Source organism: Chelonia mydas, chromosome 24 (genome assembly GCF_015237465.2).
Source record: "Chelonia mydas isolate rCheMyd1 chromosome 24, rCheMyd1.pri.v2, whole genome shotgun sequence".
Lineage (NCBI taxonomy): Eukaryota > Metazoa > Chordata > Testudines > Cheloniidae > Chelonia > Chelonia mydas.
In genome coordinates, this window is record NC_051264.2 from 17,973,371 (window position 1) to 17,996,053 (window position 22,683).

General features: G+C 52.2%; 2 long non-coding RNA genes across 3 annotated transcripts; both read left to right on the forward strand.

Annotated features, from left to right (window-relative positions):
* Window positions 1-797: 797 nt before the first annotated feature.
* LOC122463763 lies at window positions 798-12,294 on the forward strand. The gene is made up of 2 exons (XR_006287392.1): window positions 798-904; window positions 12,252-12,294. It is a non-coding gene; the product is annotated as an uncharacterized LOC122463763 (long non-coding RNA).
* Window positions 12,295-12,331: 37 nt separating this feature from the next.
* On the forward strand, window positions 12,332-18,714 carry LOC114018489. 2 transcript variants are annotated; one of them, XR_006287390.1, is made up of 4 exons: window positions 12,332-12,399; window positions 14,989-15,202; window positions 15,525-15,668; window positions 17,977-18,714. It is a non-coding gene; the product is annotated as an uncharacterized LOC114018489 (long non-coding RNA). The 2 variants fall into 2 exon arrangements; XR_006287391.1 differs by lacking the exon at window positions 17,977-18,714 and adding an exon at window positions 17,397-17,767 and having other exon boundaries at window positions 12,346-12,399.
* Window positions 18,715-22,683: the final 3,969 nt, after the last annotated feature.

Sequence of the window (22,683 nt, forward strand, 5' to 3'; positions counted from 1 at the left end):
TGGACTCTCTCCAATTTCTCCACATCCCTTCTGTAGTGGGGGGCCCAAAACTGGACCCACTACTCCAAATGTGGCCTCACCAGTGCCGAATAGAGGGGAATAATCACTTCCCTCCATCTGCTGGCAACGCTCCTACTAATGCAGCCCAAAATGCCGTTAGCCTTCTTGGCAACAAGGCCACCCTGCTGTCTCATAGCCAGCTTCTCATCCACTGTAATCCCCAGGTCCTTCTCTGCAGAAAGGTTGGCAAACACCTGCCCCCTGGGGCATCGGCTGGGGCTGCCCCATGACATCCTGGTGGGCCCGGAGATGGGAGATTTCACAGCTCTGCATGTGACACTGGATGATCAGGTGATGCCAATGTGTCTTGAGGCCAATTCCCTTGTGCATTAGTGCAGATCAGCGGTTCTCAGCCAGGGGTCCGTGTACCCCAGGGGTACACACAGATCTTCCAGGGGGGTACATCAGCTCATCTTGATGTTTATCTTGTTTTCCGACAGGACAGATAAAAAGCACTAGTGAAGTCAGTACGAGCTAAAATTTCCTGACACAATGACTTGTTTGTGCAGCCCTATGTACTATCCACTGAACTGTAAGAACAATATTTATATCCCAGTGGAGTTATTTTATAATTACACGGTGGAAATGAGAAAGGAAGCTCTTTGTCAGTCACAGTGTGGCCGTGACACTTATGTATTTTTATAATAACATAAGAAAGGACCTGTCATAAATATAAAGGGAAGGGGAACCACCTTTCTGTCCCCGGTGCTATAAAATCCCTCGTGGCCAGAGACAAAACACTTTTACCTGTTGTCATAAATGTAAAGGGAAGGGTAAACTCCTTTACAATCCCTCCTGTCCAGAGGAAAAATCCTCTCACCTGTAAAGGGTTAAGATGCTAAAGGTAACCTCAGTAGTATGAGGGCCCTACCGTCAATCAAACACTAACCCCGCCCCTTGACCCCTTAATCCCACCCCTTGACCCCCCACCGGAAGTGCCTCCCCATGGTGTATTACTTCCGGGGTCAAGGCTGCCGCAAGACCTGAAGCAAGGTGTGTCTTGTGACACCCACCCCACCCTTTGACCCCTTAACCCCACCCCTTGACCACTGCCCCCTTCACTGGAAGTCCCGCCCCATGGGGTATTACTTCCAGGGTCATGGCTGCCACATGACCGGAAGCAAGGTATATCATGTGACCCCCTCTAACTACTCCTCCCACTTCCCTCTACCAATCAGGAGAGGTTTCGCCCCTGTAGGGCTTCCCCCAAGAGGAGATTTGACCAATCAGGGTGAGTTCCGGGGCGGGGTGTCCTCTCCGGAAATGGGTCGTGTGACCCCTCTAACAACTCCTCCTCCCACCCTCTACCAATCAGGAGGGGTTTTGTCCCGATAGGACCAAGAGGAGATTTGACCAATCAGGATGAGTTCCGGGGCGGGGTGACCCATCTGGAAATGATTTGTGTGACCCGTCTAACAACTCCTCTTCCCACCAACGTCTACCAATCAGGCCACCCCAAGAGCTGATTTGACCAAAATAGGGCAGGTTCTGGGATGGGGTGAACCACCCAGATGAGGGGCGTGTGACCCCTCTGCCAGTCAGAGCGCAGCTCCATCACCCCATAAGTCCCAGCGTCTGGCAGAAGAGGCTGTCTTTTACCAAGAGCGCGTGTTTTAGAAATCGTGGAAACATGGACTCCTTTACCAGCCCCGTGGGAACTTCGGACTTTGTTTTAGCCCCGAGGGCCTTTGGACTTGTGTGGAGAAAGCGCGACATCAGCGAGAGTTCTGAGAAGGACCCTTTGGCCCAGCCGTTGATGGACACACCGGAAACCGACCCCGAAACCCAGCTGCTTGTGAGGCACCGTGATGGGCGTGGTGGCCTCTTGTTGTCCACCCCCCGAGAGGTGGAAGGTGATCATGGCTTGGGGGAGTTACGGGCGGACAAGGTGAATGCAAAAGACGTGGCTCGGGTAAATGAATGTTTAAGAAGTGACGGTCGGGGTGGGGGGGTGTAATGGGGGCTAGGAACCAGGGATTGTGTAAAGCAAAAACCAAGCAGTGGGGTGCTTACGCTGTTTCTTTTTTGAAAAAATCTCTCGACAGCTCGATGATGCCTTTCTGGAGGCCTTTGAGAACTTACACATCGGTAGCCCCGTGGGAGTAAATGTATCATGCATCAGCTGTTTTTGCTCATGTCTGAGACACAGATCTCAAGAGGAAAAGGACAAAATGGAAGAATGAACCAGCACAGACACCCTCATGTTAGGACTCATGGCGTCCATTTTTACGGGCGGTTGTAAAAGGTTGTGTTAAACCAGGCGATTAATAAAACTTATTTAAATGTGTTGATATGAATGTTGTCCCCCACCCACACTTGTGTTAGTAAAAGATGGTACCAGGAACAGTCATGTCTCCACAGGCGGCTCTGTTAAAGAAAATATATTACACCCCCGGGGAAGCTGGGAGTTTTGGCGGGGTGAACCCTCTTTTTCAAGTGGCCAAAAAGCAGAGTAAAACTTCAAATAGAAGACAAGTAACAGCTTGGCTTTCAGACCAGGATGCTTATACTTTACACAAAGCGGTTCGAATACGTTTTAAAAGAAACAAGACCATTGTTTCAGATGTGGATGCGCAATGGCAGGCAGATTGGGTGGATATGCACCCGTTCTCCAAACACAACAGCAATTTTAAGTACATTTTAACAGTGGTAGACATTCTATCCAAATATGCCTGGGCCTTAGGCCTGAGAGACAAGACGAGTGGTGAGGTATCCAAGGCCTTTCAAGCTATTTTTAGCGAAGGGCGTGTGCCTCAAAAATCACAAACCGATCGGGGGAAAGAATTTTTAAACAAACCCTTAAGCAGATTGTTAAAACGGCATGGCATTCCCCATTTTGTTACTAATAATGAAGTCAAAGCAGGGGTTGTGGAGCGATCTATCAGAACTTTAAAAACTAGGATGTGGAGATATTTTACAGCCCATTACACCTTTCGCTACATCGATGTGTTACCTGACTTTATAAAGAGTTACAATCAGAGCTTTCACAGAACTATACGTACCAGACCCGCTGATGTTAACCCTTCCAATTCTCTGAAGGTATGGAAAAGGGTTTATGGCGATGGTTTTAAAATAAAAGTGGTTGTTGCCCCTTTTAGAAAAGGCGACCACGTGAGACTATCTAAAACCAAAGGAGCTTTTGAAAAAGGTTATGAACAGACATTTACCGATGAGATAGTCATAGTGGATGAAGCCTTAACCAGGGGTCAGAGACCTGTATACCGATTAAAAGACTACGAGGGTGAGACAGTTCCTGGATCTTTTTACCCTGAAGAATTACAAAAAGTAAACACCAAACGAGACAGGATTTACAGGATTGAAAAAGTTCTAGCGGAGAAAGGAAAAGGGAGAAAAAAGCAACTACTGGTGAAATGGTTGGGGTGGCCTGATAAGTTTAACAGCGGGGTGAAAGCTTCTCAACTCTGTGACATTTAGACACAAACAACAGACAAACAACAAAAACAAACAAAAGTTATTCCTCCTACAAAGACAGAGAAAATGAGCGACAGCGGGTTTTACGTTACTTTGCCCAGCAATGCCAGCTCTGCAGTTTTTCCCCAAATACCAGCTCGAACTTCACAATATGGCTAATGAAGCCCTTGGATCTCCTGGATTCCTGGGAGGTGGGGTTAGTGGAAATACAAAACCCGCACAGCTGGAACACTATCAACGACGACACCCCTTTTGAAATCACCTTTGGAGATATGGCGTGGAGTTTCATCCTACGACTGGATCATAAGGACAGTACCATGGCTCGTCACCCCGGACCGCCTGAGATGGTCATGAACTATGACCCTGTGGGTAGAAAAATTAGACTTAAATCCGCCGCTTTTACTTATATGTTTTCTACCAGCGGGGAGCTAGCTAACATCCTGGGCTTGGGCCCCAAACGCAGCATCCAAAAATTCCCTTTCTTGGCAGACATTACAGGGGGTTTTAATTCCTAGTATCTGTACACGGATATCGTAGAACATCAGTTTGTGGGAGACTTTTCTGTTCCCCTGTTACGTTGTGTCCCCGTCCAAGGAAGGAACAACGAGTTTGTCACCATCACCTACGATAAACCTCATTAGGTCCCTATCAGTAAACACCACATCGACACCGTTCCCATTGAAATAAAGAAGATCAGAACAGAAGCGTCTCATTTCGCTTTGGCAAGGTGATCATCAAGCTACACCTGCGTCCCCGGAGAGAGTGCGTTTTCTAAAAAGCAAAACACTATTATGGCGATCCTAAAAAATTATGGCGACCCCAACATCTGCAGGAACTGTTCCAAAGCCCAGGCGGGATATGCCCTTCCTGGATATCATGAGGCCCCCGTGATGTATGGGGCAGGCGTGGGTGGAATATTCCGTAGCCTCTTTCGAAAAGCCGTACCGCTTAGAGATTATTAAACCCCACGTAAAAACTGCCACTCAAAACATAGCTAAAGACGTGGTAGGTCATGTCTCCCGCGCTGTTCTGGAGAAGGTGGGGAACACAGCTTCACAGGAAGGATTGGGGCTGATGTACATTAAAAGGAGGAAGAAGAGAAAGAGAAATGCGTCATACCCGCGATGCACAGGCCCCCCCGAAACCCTTTAAAAGAAGGGCTTTGACCCGCAGGGTCAGTACAAGCGAAAGTCCAAGAGGAAGCCGGGGCAAAAGAGGAAACGCTTGCTGCCTGATAAAAGAGATATATTTGAATCAACATGGCTTTTGTTCACTGCGGTTCTGAAGAGCGCACGAAATCCGAACTAGACTTGTTCCAAATAGCTCCTCCGCCAGACCAGCATGGAGAAAAGCATCTACATCGAGGTGCCACCTCTGTGGGCCGTTACAGAGTCTGCCCCCATTGACGTTTTTATAGCAGGGAATGGCGCAGATTATATGGATTTAAACAACACACTGCTGTACCTGTGTTGCAAGATTGGAAAAGGAGATGGAACTGAGCTCACCGCGGACGCCGAGGTGGGCCTGGTGAATTACCCCGTGGCCTCTATGTTTAGTCAGCTGGATGTCACGCTGGGAGACCGCCTCGTCAGCCAAAGCAACAACTGTTACCCTCACAGGGCCTTTAAAGAATCGGTGCTCAATTACAGCGACGACACCCTGGCCACACAATTTTCCGCTGGCCTCTTTTACAAAGACCCTGCCCGACAACAGGAAGAAATGGGGTCGGATGGCGAGAATCTAGGGTTTGTGAGGCGTGCAAAGCTGACTGCCCAACGCAGAACAGTAGAGCTTCCGGGTCATCTACACAGCGACCTGTTTTTTCAAGAAAAACGATGGTTGAATGGAGTGGATGTGAAAATTCAACTGACGCGCAGTAAAGATGCTTTCTGTTTAATGGGCAGTGGAACCGAAAGTTTTAAACTGCGCATTCTGTCAGCATCCCTTTTGGTGAAGAAAGTACGAGTGGCCCCGAGCACTCGTCTGGGCACTCTGAGGCCCTGCTTACCGCTCATGCTAAATACCCTGTGGACCGTGTGGGAATGAAAGTGTTTAGCATCCCTGCGGGCAGCGGGGTCAGTAACCAGGAGAACCTGTTTTTGGGACAGTTACCCAAAATGCTTGTCCTAGGGTTTGTGGATAATGATGCCTTTAGCGGAAGTTACACTAAAAAATCCCTTTCATTTGAAGCATTACGATATTAATTTTGTGGCCTTGTATGTGGATGGTGAACAGATACCAACCAACCTTGGAGAGTTTTTTGATTCATATGGGCATCCCCCAAACAGTGTGTTCTTTCCTAAACGCATGATGAAATTTTTAAACAAAAATGCCACAAACATTGTGTTTCACAACAGACAATTACAAGACCTCAGCTCCGTCGCCTGCGGCTATCACTGCGTGTTTTTCTTACGTCTGGGTGACGGCCCTGACTAAGTCGAGCATGTTAGAACCATTAACCACAGAGCCCTTGTACACAAACGACCCTTTATCGTTCCATGAAGAGAGATTTTTATCCTGGCCCAGCTTATTTAGCAATACGAATGCATTTTTCTTATAACGCTTATTCACGTTATCCAACACCTCCTGAGCAACAGAGTCTGCGGTCTTTGGTGTTTCTGAGGGTTTGGCAGTCACACTCTGTTCCTGTTCTGGTAGAAACAGACTTATTTTTCCTTTATCCACATCGCTCTGCTTCACGTACGTTAGGTACCTTTGAAGCACGGTGCTGGAAAGTTTAGCCTTTTCATATTCACCTAAGTCAGTTCTTTGAAGAACAGACTTCATTTCAGCATCCAGTAAGCGTGTTGCGGTCGTTCTGATATTTTCCTCTGCTGGAGGGGAAGCCCTTAATTGCTCCAGCTGGTGACTAGGCACCAGGTACATTTTTTTCTGCATACTCCATTATTGATTAGTTAAAAGCCCCGTGATCAGAGGGATAGCAAAACTTAACCGTGGTCCGATAAACCCCCCAGACTGCTGCACCAGATGCTTCTTTCTTGTAAGTGAAACCCTTTTATTACACAAAGTTTTTATAAGCGTGTGTTTCTTTTTCAGCACACACACTTGATTCTGTGTCAAAGGTACGTTTCCTTTTACGGTATTGAGCGCTATTTCTGAGATGGCCGCTACTAGATCGTCAGAGGCCGAGCACAGTATAGCCCTCCTTTGCTGCGGGGACGATTTGCTAAGTAATTTGAAAAGGCCCAGGTTTCTCTTCACACAGCTAGACATGTTTTCAGTCAGCAGCCCCGGCTGTTAAAAAGGGGCCTGCCAATAATTCATCTCTTTTTCTACCCAGCTGTTGTTCTTTTTAATGTATAAACTGCCGGCCAGTCTGGAGGGAAAAGACCAGTTCTTAGTCTATAAGCTTCTGGTGTGGAAGCATTTAAATCCACCACCACCAGGTAGCCATAAGGCCTTTTTGTAGCATCCTCAAAAGCTTCTAGAAAGAACTGAGCTTTGCCGGGGTACATTTGCCGAGCGAGTGTAGCAATTTGTAATCTATCCCTGGGGTTTTTGAACAGAACCATGTACTTTGTGTTTAGGTTAATAGCGCAACTATTTTTTCCCCGGCAAAATACGTTCTGAACGATATACATAATGCTCAGGTTCCTGTGATGAACGTACTTGGTAAAGGCTTTCTCAATTTCATCACTTTCACAGGCAGAGTTCATCAGATCATATAGCACAATCATGTTTACTTTATTGGTAGGAAACAAACGGTCATCGTCAAAAGCATCAGGCAGCCCCTCCACAAAATTGAGAAAGGGATATTTACAGAGCAGTTCTTTACACAGAGGTTGCCAACAACTGTAACACCACACAATAGTGTCAGGCGTAACAGACAATGTTTGTTTGGCATTATCCAATGCATTTGTTAGAAAGTAACTTTTCCCGCAGTTTCTAGGCCCCGCGAGAATTGCAGAAAAGGGGTGTTTCCACCTGGTATCCATTTTTCAAAAGCCGTAGGGCAGGGTTTTAAATCCTTCTCCTAGGACCCTCTTGTTGTAAACGACTTTCTGTGTTTCTTTAACGGTTTTTGTCTCTATTTGCCACTGTTTTTTGTTTCTTACAATCGAGGGCTGCTGCACCTCTGTCTTTTTTGAGGGGTTTTCTCACAGGCCCGTGCAATAGTCCAGGACTAGATCTTTCAAACTGTCAAAGTTGATCTTTTCACAGTTTGCTGCGTTCAGGGTAATACCTTTGACCTTCATACAGAACTTTCCTCCCGACAGCTTATACCCGTATGTTTTGGGACCTGCCGACACAAACTGGGTGATGTGTTGATCTGGCGGGATCTCGCTCGTGAGGTCCCCTAACTAATCCCCCAGAGGGGGATTCCAAGCCCCCTCCCTTTTCAAAAATATCACCGAGTCAGGGTCGGGGTACAGGCACCGCTCTTGCAACCCGTCTAGGAGGTTGTATAGCTCTAAGCGGCCATAAGCGGTGGGGAAACAGGCTATGAAAACATTGGTATTGCCAGAGACAGAATAACGGTCCATTGCGTGCTTCCAAGATACGCACGCTGTTTCATCATCGGTAAACTCACAGGACAAAACCTCATAGTTGGGAGAAAACAGGTACGGAAAGAGTTCGTCAGGGTCTCTCACAATGCTGGTACTGGGTAGTTTGGTTCTTTGGCCGAATTTACCCCATAGAGAATTTAAAAACAGCTTAGCAATTTGGCGTTTAGCGGGGTTTAGCCTGATCTCGTGTTGGCGTAAATGCACACCTTCTTGCTGGTAGAAATCATTAACATACTTATTTTGTTTTTCTTCATCTGTGCACCAGCTGGGATACCCTGAAGCCTCTTGTTTCTGGCGGAGGTGTAATTTTATGTACTCTGAAAAGAGTTCATTAGATGTTTCATTAAAATGCCAGATTTCCTAGATTTTAGCCACCACGTACGCCTTCGCTATGGCAGCATTCAATTCCACCGTGCACCAAGTCCCCAGGATGGCCCTCTCCTCATCAGTATGGGTGCAGGTCTCCCGCTGCTCGGTTTCCGCACAGGTTTGGCATAGTGGGAACATAAGCTTGCCACCCACTCTGACAGGTAACAATGGGAAAAAGAGGCCTCGTGGAGGGAACACTTTAACTTTTGCAATTCCAAAATAATTTGCAAGGGGTCCAAATTTGTCATAAACTATATCGGGGTGTCCAGTAGGATAGTCTTTGGTTTTGTTTACGAAAGGGTACAGGCTGGTAAAATCATAATAGTGGATTTCTTCGCCGGGGTTAGGTTTATACTATAGACGTAGAGCGTTTGTCCTCCCCCCAAAAAGAGCATCCCTAGGCATGAGAGGCTGGGGTAACTGGGCTCGGTTTAAAAAGCTCACAAGCTCCCTGTCTGTTTCTTTCATCACCTCCCACTCGTGCTCCCAAAGAGTCCTCACCACAAAACCAAGTCGTTTTAGATAGTCGGTCTTGAGCTGCATCATGTAATAAAGAAATCCAAAAGTTGTACCCATCATAGGGTTTTGTGCTTTTTCACAATGACAGGTGACGCAACCGTGAAAAAACCCCCCATTAAACTCAAAGGCTGTGTCTACCCCATCAACATTGGCATAACCGTCTACAAAGTAGGGGCCTACCTGTAGTTCCCCACCCTGTAAAGCGTGCCGTATTTGTATATTTTCTTTTTGAGAGGTATACAACAGCCACTCAATAGATGGAGTTGAATATCTTTTTCTGTCTGTGATAGTTGTCTGGAGGGAGAAGAGCTACCGTGTTAGGCTCCAAAAACATAAACCTGTACATAGCCATGCAGACAGATGCCAGCGTTATGTGCCGGAATGGATCTATACACCGTTTTCTCTCGGTGAATTTACCAGGTTCTCTCTCTACTATATTGCCCTTCTCCGCCATTTTCATCATTTCTTTTCAGTATAGCATATAAGCCTGTCTCAAAATTTTTACATCCTGCTGACAGTAATACGCAAGCTCTTTCTGCAGGTCAAAAGTCTCAGAGCTGTGGTCTTGATACCAGTCGAGAAACTCTGCTTTTTCCCTGGGCATCATGCTTTCTACACCATAGTGCTCCACACCAGGCATAGGCCCCACATAATTTTGATTTTCTAAAGTGTTAAAAACTGTGGAAAATACCCTTTGCAACCTTCAAACCCCATCGCCTGCCGGAGCTTGCTAAGCTTCATGGGCAAGAAGTGTAAAGAGTCTATAAAACGAATGCCCAGGGCCTTAACTTCTACACACATGAGTTTACTACCCTGAGTGATCAGGTCTATGCACATCTTTTCCTTCAGTAACTGTCTAACGCTGAAGTACGCATCATAACCTTGGGAACCTTTGTGCGCTAGGAACGTGTAGTCCCGGAACTCTTTGCCAATAAAGGTCTTAACAAACATAGAAAGACATTCGTCACCCTTCAGTTCCCAGGATTGTTCTGGCTTTAGGGACATCGCAAAAATGTAATTGGGCACATGCAACCCAGTCTCCTGCGTACATTCAAAATCCTAAAAAATATACTTTTCTGAGGATTCGGGCTTCCTAAGGCTGTCCATAAAACAGAGGTGACTGTCTATATCTCCAACGATCAAACCCTGCCCCTGCTTACAGCGCCTCCCTTTACACCGGTGCCGCTTGTCCACGTACGACTGACACTGATCACACAAAGTTTTAAACAAGCATTCAACTGGTTTTTTTGATGCACAGTGGACATGTCTGTCTAAACACTCTTTGGACCGACAAAACAGTCTACAGCTAGGACACCTCAGCGGCACCCCCACGCCAGAACCCCATAGTAATGTTCATCGTGCAACAGGATGAAATAAGTCTTAGGGTACACAGGGCCCCCCGTTTTAAAAAAACCCAGCCACCTTTCACTGCATACAGCACCACCTGTATGTTAACTCCTAAATGCTGTTCAAACTTTGCTACGTCACTGAGCAGAACCTTTTTTGGATCTCACCACCCCAGTTTCTCATGCAACTTTCTAGCCTCTGCTAACAATTCCGCATCCGTAGGTTTATGACCGGCCATGATGGCCAAGAGCCCACCTGCAAAACATAGAAATTGGTACCAGTGTAAGTCAGGTCTACTAAACATTGTCTCTTTTTTGGAATAATTTGACTACTAAGGATAGAATTTATAACTCTACGAGTGCCCCCACCCCTATTTTTTACAACTGTCACAACGAGGCACAATGTCCCATCGACATGCAATCCTCTATTGCTCTGTAGCAGCTTTGAGGTCTGGTTTAAGAAATCCTCAGCGGACGGCTCATCCCTCGTTCTTCTGACTGAAAACAAAGGGTCAGTTCAATGACGGCTCTCTAAACGTAACTGTACAGAATCATCAGGGCCTACCCTACCATTAATGTCATCAAGATCTAGCTGTATCCCTCTGTTGATACCTGTTGAGCTGAATTTATTTGCTCAAGATTGACAAACGAACCTCCTCACAATACACCGACCCCCCAAATCTAGGTAATTCACGTTGCCAACTTCTCACTCTCTCCATATACACCTCTGCATTTTCAGGGTTACTTGGGGGTTCCTCTATGGAACCATCAGTGGCATCTTCTACATCCCATACTAATGGAGAGTCAGACTCTGAGACGCCTCCGTGAGGGTCATTGGGAGCAGATGGGGCCCCGTCTAGAGAGCCCTCTGGGGAATTTTCTAAACCAGAGTCTGATTTCGCCTCCCCATTTTCAGACAGGCCAGTTTGAGAGCCTCCGGTAGGGGGCATCTCTTTTTGGGTTTTTTTCCTCATTACCTCTTTAGCCCTTTTTAAAATTTTTACAGCGACCCTGGCCTGGAACTTTTTGGCAGCCATCTGTTTGTCCCCGAAGCGCTGTCCGCCCTTTTGTTTACACATGAGCTGATGTGCACCCTTGAGATTTTCCAAATCTTTTGAGAATGCCGTTGTTTTAGACCCCCCGAGGATACAGCATCCATCAGTTTTCTCAATGAAGCATCAAACTCTTCCAAAATACTAGAATATGGGGGACCTGTGACAAGCTTATGGTTTTGGGAGAATGGCTTATCAATCCTTGGTTTTTTATTCACAACCCCTAGAGCGCCTGCTCCGGGTTTGTGAATGTGTGTGTTTCTGCGCACATTCAGAGCCCCTAGAGTGCGTGCTCTGGGTTTGTGAATGTGGGCGTTTTCGCTCACAGTTTTCTCAGGGCTCCGTGTGGCGGTGGCCGCTGAGGAACTGGAGTTGTGTTTGCATGGATGTTTTTCACCAGAGTGTTTTGTTTTGTCCTTGGCTTTGACGTAAATGAGGTTTGGACTGGCCTGATGCTTCATCTGCACTCTTGTGCTGTTTTGCCTTGTTAAAGGTCTCAGAGCAGATTCCTGGTTCTTTGGTGGTTCTCGGGGTTGTGTCCTTGTAGCTCCCACTACAGCTTTGTCAGAAGGGCTGCACGTGACTGACTGGGGCAGGGGGGAAAAATGCATTTTTTACAAAAACGTAACTTTGCCAGCTTTCTCACCCACACCTATGTATTTACTTAAAATACAAAACCTCATAAATTAACCAGACTAATAAGCAAAATATATTTACCCGGCTTCATCCATCCATCCGTCACTGATACTGGTGAATTTTTCTTTTCTGTCGTCTCTTTCCTTTTTCTTTTGAGGCTGTTTACCCCCTCATGTTTTGACCGTACTGTAAAGTAAACAACATTCTAATAAGACTGTCATAAATATAAAGGGAAGGGGAAACCCCTTTAAAATCCCTCCTGGCCAGAGGAAAAATCCTCTCACCTGTAAAGGGTTAAGAAGCTAAAGGTAACCTCGCTGGCACCTGACCAAAATGACCAATGAGGAGAGAAGATACTTTCAAAAGCTGGGAGGAGGGAGAAAAACAAGGGGTCTGTGTCTCTCTGTATGCTGCTTTTGCTGGGGACAGAACAGGAATGGAGTCTTAGAACTTTTAGTAAGTAATCTAGCTAGGTATGTGTTAGATTATGATTTCTTTAAATGGTTGAGAAAAGAACTGTGCTGAATAGAATGACTATCCCTGTCTGTGTGTCTTTTTTGTAACTTAAGGTTTTGCCTAGATGGATTCTCTATGTTTTGAATCTAATTACCCTGTAAGGTATCTACCATCCTGATTTTACAGAGGTGATTATTTACTTCTATTAAAAGTCTTCTTGTAAGAAAACTGAATGCTTTTTCATCATTCTAAGATCCAAGAGTTTGGATCTGTGGTCATCTATGCAAATTGGTGAGGATTTTTACCAACCTTAACCAGGAAGTGGGGTGCAAGGGTTGGGAGGATTTGGGGGGGAAAAGATGTGTCCAAACTACATTCCCCAGTAAACCCAGATAAAGTTTGGTAGTGACAGTGGAAATCCAAGGGCAAAGGGTAAATTAATTTGTACCTTGGGGAAGATTTAACCGAAGCTGGTAAAAGTAAGCTTTGGAGGTTTTCATGCAGGTCCCCACATCTGTACCCTAGAGTTCAGAGTGGGGAAGGAACCTTGACAGGTGTGTGGGGGAATGGATGGACAGGCGTGAAGGCAGATGGATGGATGGACAGACAGTCTCGTAGGGGAATGGATGGATGGGTGTGTGGGGGGAAGGGTGGACATGTAGAAGGATGGACGGATGGAAGGATGGGTGTTGTCAGGGAGTCCCTGGGCGATGCTCTGGACATACTCCCTACAAAGCCAGGCAGGACTCTGGGGAAGTCTCCTTTCTGGGAGCAGCCTGTCTGCAGGACACAAAACTCACCCGGCTTCCACCTTCCTGGGTCTGACCTCGGAGCATTCAGCCTCCTCTGCCCCTCCATGCGCTTCCCACAGCGAGTCCGCCCAGGCGGGATCCCGGGGAAGCCAGAGGGTCGTGCCCCTCAACTCCGCACTCAGATGGGACTCTCAGCCAGCCAGTAAAACAGAAGGTTTATTAGATGACAGGGACATGGTCTAACACAGAGCTTGTGGGTGCAGAGAACAGGACTCCTCAGCCAGGTCCATTTTGGGGGGCAGTGAGCCAGACAACCCCGTCTCCCCTTCACTCCACTCCCCAGCCAGCCCCAAACTGAAACTCCCTCCAGCCCCTCCTCCTCTGGGCTTTCCCCTTTCCCGTGCCAGGAGGTCACCTAATTCCTTTGTTCTCCAACCCTTTAGCTCTCACCTTGCAGGGGGGAAGGGCCCAGGCCATCAGTTGCCAGGAAACAGGGTGTCGGCCATTCTCTGTGTCCAGACTCCTGTGTGACGAAGTGGGACTGTTCTTAATGTTTCCTCTGAATAGTGTGGGGGTGCCTCAGTTTCCCCTACGCAGTTCTTAAGTATCTAGGGGGTGGGATAAGGGGGTATGATCATTGCAGAGCCCTAGAGGGCAGGTGTGTGCAGGGGTCTGGACACAGACAATGGCTGACACCCTGTTTCCTGGCCACTGATGGCCTGGGCCCTTCCCCCCTGCAAGGTGAGAGCTAAAGGGCTGGAGAACAAAGGAATCCGGTGACCTCCTGGCCCGGGAAAGGGACAAAGCCCAGGGGAGGGGAGGCTGGAGGGAGTTTCAGTTTGGGGCTGGCTGGGACATGGAGTGAAGGGCAGGCGGGGTTGTCTGGCTCACTGCCCCCCAAAATGGACCCAGCTGAGGGGTCCTGTTCTCTGCACCGACAAGCTCTGTGTTAGACCATGTTCCTGTCGTCTAATAAACCTTCTGTTTTCCTGGCTGGCTGAGAGTCCTGTCTGACTGCGGAGTTGGGGGGCAGGACCCTCTGGCTTCCCCAGGAGCCGCACCTGAGCGGAATTGCTGTAGGAAGTGCACGGAAGGGCAGAGGAGGCTGAATGCTCCGAGGTCAGACCCAGGAAGGTGGAGCCGGGGGAGCTGTGTGTCCTGCAGACAGGCTGCTCCCAGAAAGGAGACTTCCCCAGAGTCCTGCCTGGCTTCATGGGGAGCAGTTCCAGAGCATCGCCCAGGGACTCCATGACATCCTGCACACACCTGCCCTCTAGAGCTCTGCAGCGATCATACACCCTTACCCCACCACCTAGATACTTAAGAACTTCCTAGGGGAAACTGAGGCACCCCCACACTATTCAGAGGAAACATTAAGAACAGTCCCACTTCATCACAGGTGTGCAGGGGGATGGATGGAGGGGCGTGCCCTCCACAGCCTTGCAAAGCACAGAGGGAAACTAAGGCACTCCACTGCATCATAGAAATAGGAGCTCAATTCCCACTTTGTTGCATCCCTCTGCACCCCAAACTGCTGCAGACACTGGCCGGTGCACCCTGCCCCTGCCAGCACCGATCCCAGGCACTGGCTTTAACGGGGGAGTGAGATCAACCCAGGCAAGGCCACCTCCACGAGCCCGAGGCCTGCGGGGACCGGACGGGAAAGGGGGGACGCTGGCACCAGAAATTAAAATGGAAACCCTGCTTTATTTCCCTCCTCACCAGATCCTGTCTCCTGTTACCAGTGCAGGCGTGAGGTGGCTCCCAGGAATCACCAGCCCTCGGGGCGCTGGTTTCATCTGTAAATAATTTTTGTTACTGTTTTGCTTCTAACCAGAACCGAAGGAAAATGCAGGCTATTCCTTCTCCTGTGTATCCTCCGCCACGCCCAGGAACGTCTCCCTCTTCTTCGGGAACGGGGTCTTTGTGAAGATTCAATCCCAGACCTGCTCTACGAACAGCTGCAATACCTGGTTCCCTTCTGTCTCTACGTCTCTGTATCCCTCCCTGCTTGTTCCCAGTGGCCCAGGGAACGACTGAGTGTCAAACTGGTTCGGAAAAAGTTTTTTTTCTGGAGAAGGGTGCGGTCCCGGGTAGCACCTGGTGCCATAGGGGGGACCCTGATCTCAGGGGAGGGAGGCGTGCAGTGCCTGGCACAATGGGGGGCCCCCAGTAGCAGGCTGGGGGGGATCTATGCAGTGCCCAGTGCAATCAGGGCCCCTGCTCTGGGGAGTCTGTGCAGCTCTTGGCACAACGGGGTCCCTGATCTCAGCTATTGCTGTGCTAGAAATAAGTGGTAACAAAGTAGAGAAGGCACCTGTCCGCAGCCCAGCCCGTCAACCCCCACTGACCCTCTCTTTGGGGGTCTTGCAGGGCCGATCATCAACACCGTCTACACGGGAGGCCGGTGCCCGATCTGCATTGCCCCGGGTCAGAGCAGCTGTTCCAGCACGGAGACCCTGCAGTGCGAGGGCCGTGCCAGCCAGTGCATTTCCATCAGCGGGCAGATCTCGGAAGGTGAGCGCCTGTCCCGGATTCCTTCCAGCCCCGGCTCTCCGGGCCCATCGGCACGAGGACAAAGGGAGGCCCGGGGCCGGGATTTCCAGTAGACCAGGCCCCCGCAGCCTCCCGGCAGTTCCCGCTTTACCTGGCTACGCACTTGGCCCAGCTCTGGGCAAGGCTCAGCCCCAGGCTCCCAATGGGGCCAGAGCCTCTTCTCACAGCCGGTGTCTTTGCAAGCGAGTTTGGAGCCACGCTCCCCTGTTCCAAAGCCAGCCGGCTTCCCCCTCTCCCTGTGGACATGGCTCTGACCCGTGTTTAAACCCAAACCCCGCTCCGTCCACACACAGAGCCCCCTGTCCCCACCTGCCCCGCCCTGCCAGGCCAGCTCAGCCAGGGGAGCCTGCACCCCCACCCGCAGTGCAGCGGTGGTGGATTAGCCAATGGGCTGTCAGGGCCTGTGCCCAGCAGCCTCAGCCCATTGGGGGCCCCCTGGAAAATGGGCACCCCTGCGCCCCAAGCCCGGTGCCTGGCAGAAGTGCCAGGTGGCGGGGGAAGCCCCAGCGCCCGGATCCCGGCTGCGGCTGTGGCCTGGGGACTGGAAGAGCTCTCAGCCCCAGCTGGCGGCCGGACAGATCTTTCCTGGTCTTGGGGACGTGGGCGGGGGGCTGCAAGGGGGTGGGTGGACTGGGACAGGACTGTGGGTGGAACCGGGGCAGGGCCACGGGGGAAGGGGCAGAACAGGGGTGGGACTGCAGGCAGAAGGGGCGGGCCGGCCCCAGGGCCTGCACAGCCCAGCCTTCCCGGCTTCTCGCTGGCCACCATGAGCCTGAAGTAGCAACCGCCGCCCAGGGAAGAACAAGAGACGTCCACCATGCGGCTCCCCAGGGCCGGGCAGCTGAGCTCTCACCGCTGTGACCTGCCCTGGGGTCCCGGTTGCTGTCCCGTGGATGCCGTCCCTCCCCTCGCCGGGCGTTACAAATCCATGCCCGGTGGCTGGGGTTCTCTTCTGTCCAGGGCAGTTACCCGGCTAGGTGGCTGTCACGCTGTCTGGAGCGGCTCGTGACCGTGAGTGCCTATCTCAGGGCGGACTGACAGACCCAGGACAGACCCCCGAGCAGATGGCGTGTTCTCTGATACGATTCCACCAGGCGAGATTTCCTGGCTCACTGAGCCAGTCTCACCGCGGAGTGACAGCCTGAGATGCTCCAGTTCTGTCTGGCCACCCAGACAAACGGCACTTATGAGCAATGGTCACTTCCACCAAAACTCACCCCACAGCAGGTTGCTCCCAGTCACTTATCCCAGCTCCGCTGGTACTTTCCGTCTCACAGCAAAGGCGACGCTGGCAGCCAACTCTGCCGTCAACCACCTCCAGGTTTAGTAGCTAGTCAACGCGGTTATAGCAGGCACAATCGATGCCCAGGGGAGTCCGTCTGTAAGCCCCAACGGCAGCAACCTGCCAGGTTCCCCAGTGTCCCTCAGGGCTGCCCCGAATAACCCTGGGGAATCGCCGTCTTTGCGTCCAGCTATTCCGCCCCGGGAGACGCCAAACCGGCCAGAGATGCAGGATCTTTTCCTGAAGCCAAACTTCCAGCTCCCGCTCCCAGAGAACAAGCCGCCAGGGTCCCCACCCACGTGGGCTCTTCCTTCGGTGGGGGAGAGCGAGGAACGCCCTCTGAGTCTTTACCTGCCCGTCCTCTCACGCAGTGGCCACTTGCTTTGGAATTAACCCTTCTCGGTTAGTTGCAGGGGAGACATGGTGTCAGCGTTTGCTGTGACATCAAGACAGGAGGCGGAGAAGTGCGAACGATGCGAGTAATGCCCCTTTCGTTTTCAGGAAGTTTCAGCGCCGAAGACACTGTTCTCGCCTCACCATCACTTTGACCTACACTGACCCACAAGTAAAGTGGCCTGAGGCTCTGACATGAGCTGGCACCTGCCTGCCAGTGTCACAGCGACCAGTTCCTGATACTCCATTCAGAGCAACTCCGACAGGCCCACTGTCTACGTCACCAGGCCTTAGCTAATGGGAGTTAAGAACTTGCCTTTTCCCCCAGGCCCAAGAGAACCCCGCAACCAGCAGGGAGTCTCCAGGCAGGCTCAAACCCACAGGACCCAGGGGGTGACACATGCCCGTTCTGTCTCAACAAGGTGTTGACTCTGAAGCCTACTAATTACCATTGGCATCGTGGGTGCCACTCTGTGCTAAAGATGCAATGTGGGGGGGTTCCAGGCTGCAGGGTTGTGTGTGGGGGGGGTGGTTATGTTGGCTCAGCAGAGCTGGGATGCCCCGTGTCTGATCAGCGTCTCTGTCTCTGCGCAGATAACATCACGATACCCTTTGCAGCCAGCAGCTGCGCTACCCCGAATGCCTGCGAACTCAAGAAGGGCGAGATTCTGAACTCGGGAGTGTTCACCTACACAATAGCACAGACTGAGTGTTACACGCCCAGCAGTGCTCAGCGGATGCTGGGCCCCGTCGTCCTGGGCAGCATCTTGCCCAGTCTGGCTGGGCTCCTGGCAGTGAAATTCCTCTCCTAACGCCCCCTCTGTGTTGCCCCCCCTCCGCCAGGGGGAGCCACCCCACAGCTGAATGATGCCCTCGTGGTCCGTGGGTCTCTCTCCTCTCCCCACACCCACCCACGCCTCAGTTTCCCCATCTGTGCCCAAAGGATAATGAAGCTGAACTGCTTTTGCAAAGATCCAGGGAGTCAGGGCCCCAGGCAAAGCCCATTACAGCCAGAGTGGGAGGAGGGGGCGCGTGTGTCTCTGGACAGACTGTGACGTGCTGGGGAACAGCGCTGGGTCTTATTGTATTCCACAGCAGCCCCTGAGAGACCAGCGTGGGGACAGAACTGGGGACAGCCTGGGCTCCCAGCCCCCACTGCTCGACCCCATCAGCCCCCACTCCTCTCCCAGAGCTGGGATAGAACCCAGGAGTCCTGGCTCCCAGCCACCCCGCTCTAACCACGGCACACCACTCCCTTCGGAGAGCCAGGGATAGAACCCAGGAGCCCTGACACCCAGCACTCCCTGATTTAACGCTATCTATTTCCAGAAGTAAAGGCACTGAATAAAGCTGGGTCCTAAACTGAAATTCCCCAGAGCTCGTGTGTGTGTTTGGACAAGTTGCCGCACCGCTGCCCGCATCTGCACTGAACCCAGGTGTCCTGGCATACACACCCCCGGTCTCCGGGAGCTGGGATATTGGATTAAGCTCGGCTGGAGCTGAATCCAATATCCCAGCCTCAGCTCCCAGAGACCAAAGAGGCGGGGAGGGGGAAGGGGTCTCCTTTGTTCTTTCTCCTCTTGATCCTCCCGTGCAAAGGGCGTCCCTGGGACAGTCCCCAGCCTACAGCCTGGACCCATGACCCGCCAGGGCCCCTCAGTTCTCCACCCCAGGGGTGGGCAAACTACCACTCAGGGGTCGCATCCGGCCCTTCAGATAGTTTAATCCGGCCCTCGAGCTCCCACCGAGGAGCGGGGTCCGGGGCTTAGCCCGCTCTGGTGCTCCAGCCAAGGAGTGGGGTGGGGGGCTTGCCCCACTCTACACAGCTCCCAGAAGCAGCAGCAGGTCCCCCCTCCGGCTCCTATGTGTAGGGACCCCCGCAGCGCCCACTTGCTGGGAGCTGCGGCCCATGAGAGCTGCAGGGGCGGCGCCTGCGGACGAGGTGGCGCCCAGAGCCTCGGCGTAGGAGCCAGAGCGGGGACATGCCGCTGCTTCGGGGAGCTGCTTGAGGTAAGCGCCGCCCGGAGCCTGCACCCCTGAACCCCTCCTGCACCCCAGCCCTCTGCCCCAGCCCTGATCCCCTCCCTCCATCTGAACCCCTCGGTCCCAGCCCGGAGCACACTCCTGCACCCCCAACCCTCATCCCCAGCCAGAGCCCTCAGCCCCTCACCCCCAATTTCCTGAGCAGTCATTGCCTGCCATACAATTTCCATACCCAGCTGTGGCCCTCGGACCAAAAAGTTTGCCCACCCCTGCTCCAGCCTGTAAATCGCTCCCCTTTATATTGCAGCCAGCCCCCTCCCCCACCCCCGAGAAGCACACTGCAGAGCGACACCAGCAAACCCCCCAGCCCAGCAAACCCCCCGGCCCAGAACTCCCAGCGCCCTCCGGGCCAACACAAGCTCCTAGAAAGTCCTGGCTGATTCCTTGGAAGGAGACGCCCCGATCCTGTCAGCCCACGGGAAGGTCCCAGACACACCCTGCTTTAGATCCAACACTGAGAACCAGGGAAGGGCAGGAGCTAAGTGATTACAAGCCAGAAAAGGCAGAAACGGTCTGTGTGAGGGGTGTGACGGCGCCTCCCTCTGGCCAAATGTGGCACAGCCCCAACGTTCACGTAGCCCAACCAGGGCAGGGGGGATCCCAGGCCTGCCCAATCCTCTGACTGCCGGCTCAGGGCCCTCCAACGAAATAAACGGGCTCAGAGGAGCTCCCACCCTGCCAGAGCCCGGAGCACCTCCCTACCTCCCCCCGGGGCTCTGCGTCCCTGCACCTCTGGGGGCTTGCAGCCAGCCGCTCCCTCCTCTCTGGCAGGTGCTCTGCCCCACGGCTTTCCAGCCCCTTTATTCCTCCCAGCTGTGGTTAGCAGGGCACGCTTTAACCCTTCAGTCTCTGGGACACCATGGGGTGCGTACGCCCCAAGACAGGTACAAAGAAATCAAAGGTCAAAGGCAAGCGACGCCTCCCTTCACATGCTAAGTCAGTTCAAAGGAGAGGTTTCCTGGCTCCCAGCCCTCACCCGTTGCACCCCCATTCCCCTTTCAAACCCGGGGAAAGAACCCAGGAGTCCTGGCAGGAATCTCAGCGCTGATGGGCAGGGGAACATTTCCAAGCAGGATTACATGTGGACGGGGGTGGTGCTCCTCATCGGGATGACCCCAAGCCCGGGTGAGAGCTGGAGGAGCAACGAGGAGAAGGAAGGACAGACGGACTCAGACCCGCTGGCCAGGCCCTTAGCGTGCGCTGTGGGAGTCCCAGGCTCCAATCCCTGCTCTCCCCGAGTCAGCCGGAGGACGTGGCCCCGGGTTTTCCTGTCGCTGGTTTTACCCACAAATTCCATCCTGACCCCAGAATCCGCCATCGACAGCAGCACGTTCCCCAGGTGAATTCCGGCTCCCTGTGCCCGGGGACGGACGGGACTCACCTGTGGCCAGGAGAACGGACAGCAGGCAGAGGGGCAGAGCCACCCACATGGTGCCGGGTGTTTGCTGCAGTGAGCAGAACAGCGAGGAAGCATCTGGCTGTGGTTTTATCTGGCAGGTTGCCAAATACCTGCCCCCTGGGGCATTGGCTGGGGCTGCCCCATGACATCCTGGTGGGCCCGGAGATGGGAGATTTCACAGCCCTGCATGGGACACTGGCTGATCAGGTGATGCCAATGTGTACTGAGGCCAATTCCCTTGTGCGTTAGTGGAGATCAGTGGTTCTCAGCCAGGGGTCCGTGTACCCCAGGGGTACGCACAGGTCTTCCGGGGGTACATCAGCTCATCCTGATATTTGCCTTGTTTTACAACAGGCCACATTAAGGCACGAGTGAAGTCAATACGAGCCAAAATGTCGACCCCTTGTTCATATGCCAGTGAAATGCCAGTGCAGGATTTGTCCTGCTTTCCCGCCCAGTTATTTTATAATGGTGGAAATGAGTAAGGAAGCAGCTTGTCAGCAGCAGCTTGGCCGTGACATTGTGCATTTTTATGGCTGGTTTTGTGAGCAAGTCGTTTTTAAGTGAGGGGAAACTTGGGGTACCCAAGACACATCAGACTCCCTCAAGGGGTACAGCTGTCTGGAAAGGTCGAGAGCCCCTGGCCTAGATCAAAGGCATGGCGAAGATAGAACAGTGTGTTTGGCGTTTCGATTTCATGAAAACCAATGGTCCGTGGTATGGTTTTCCCTTCCCCGTCTGCTCTTTTAACGGAGTAAAAACCATTCACCCTGAGCACAGCCCTGGGACTCACTGACCCAGCAGAGACGCCGGAGGGATGCTAATGAGGAACTTTAGCACCAGAAAAGTGCTGAGTCCAAAGGCAGGGGCCATCGCGTGTGCAGACCGCCGCGTTCCTCCCTCCCCCCATCGAAGGCAAAGCCCACGTGCGTGGGGGCCCTGCCAGCTTCTTCTCTGGGAGAAGAAGCTGTAAGGATGGATTCAGGGAAGGATCCTGCCTCGCTGGGCTGGCTGGACTCCTACAGGGACTGGAACCGGATGCAAAGCGGGGATCCCTGGAGACCGTCTGGGGGCACCTGAAAAGACTTGGGAAAATGGCAGTTTCTTCCATCACCGCCACCGTTTGGAATTATAGACTGCGACTCACCTGGGCTTGAATTTTACAGGCTTTAACCCCTCGTGACCCTCATTCCCTTTCCTTGGCTCACGAACCTTTAGCGAGTTTCCTACAGACCTGGCTGCCAGCGTTGCCTTTGGTGTAGGATCTGGGGTCCCGTGTCTCTGGGGTAAGAGACCGGTCTCCTGGTGCTGGGAACAATCTGGGTGGGCTGGTTTGGGGTGTACGTGACCTTTCCTCACAAAGTCCGGCTTGTCTGAGAGTATCTGAGGGGACTGGCTGTGACTCCGGGGTCAGACGGGGGCAGCGATCCAGGAGTTCACGCTGGGTGAAATCTGCTCACAACACCACCGGCTGGGGGGATCTGCCCTGTTTCTTGACACCTTCCCTGAGCCCGGCACTCCCAGTGGAGCCGCTCCAGAGAGCGGGATGAACTGAGCCCTGCAAAATCAACCTAGAAGGAGATTTCTCCCCTCCAGGGCATTCCCGATTCCTGGACAGCTGTGTGAGCCACGGCCTCTCCTTCCCACAGCCCTCCTTCCCCTGGGGAGCTCAGCCAGCCGGTGCCTTTCCCCCGGCCACGGGCCTTGCCTTGGGGGAGGGGGTCTAGGCAGGACTCCTGGGTTCCATTCCCTGGCCCTGCAAGGGGAGAAGGGTCCAGTGGTTAGAGCAGGGGGCTTGGGAGTGAGGACTCCTGGGCTCTATCCCTGGCTTTCAGAAGGGAGTGGGCTCTGGTGGGTTA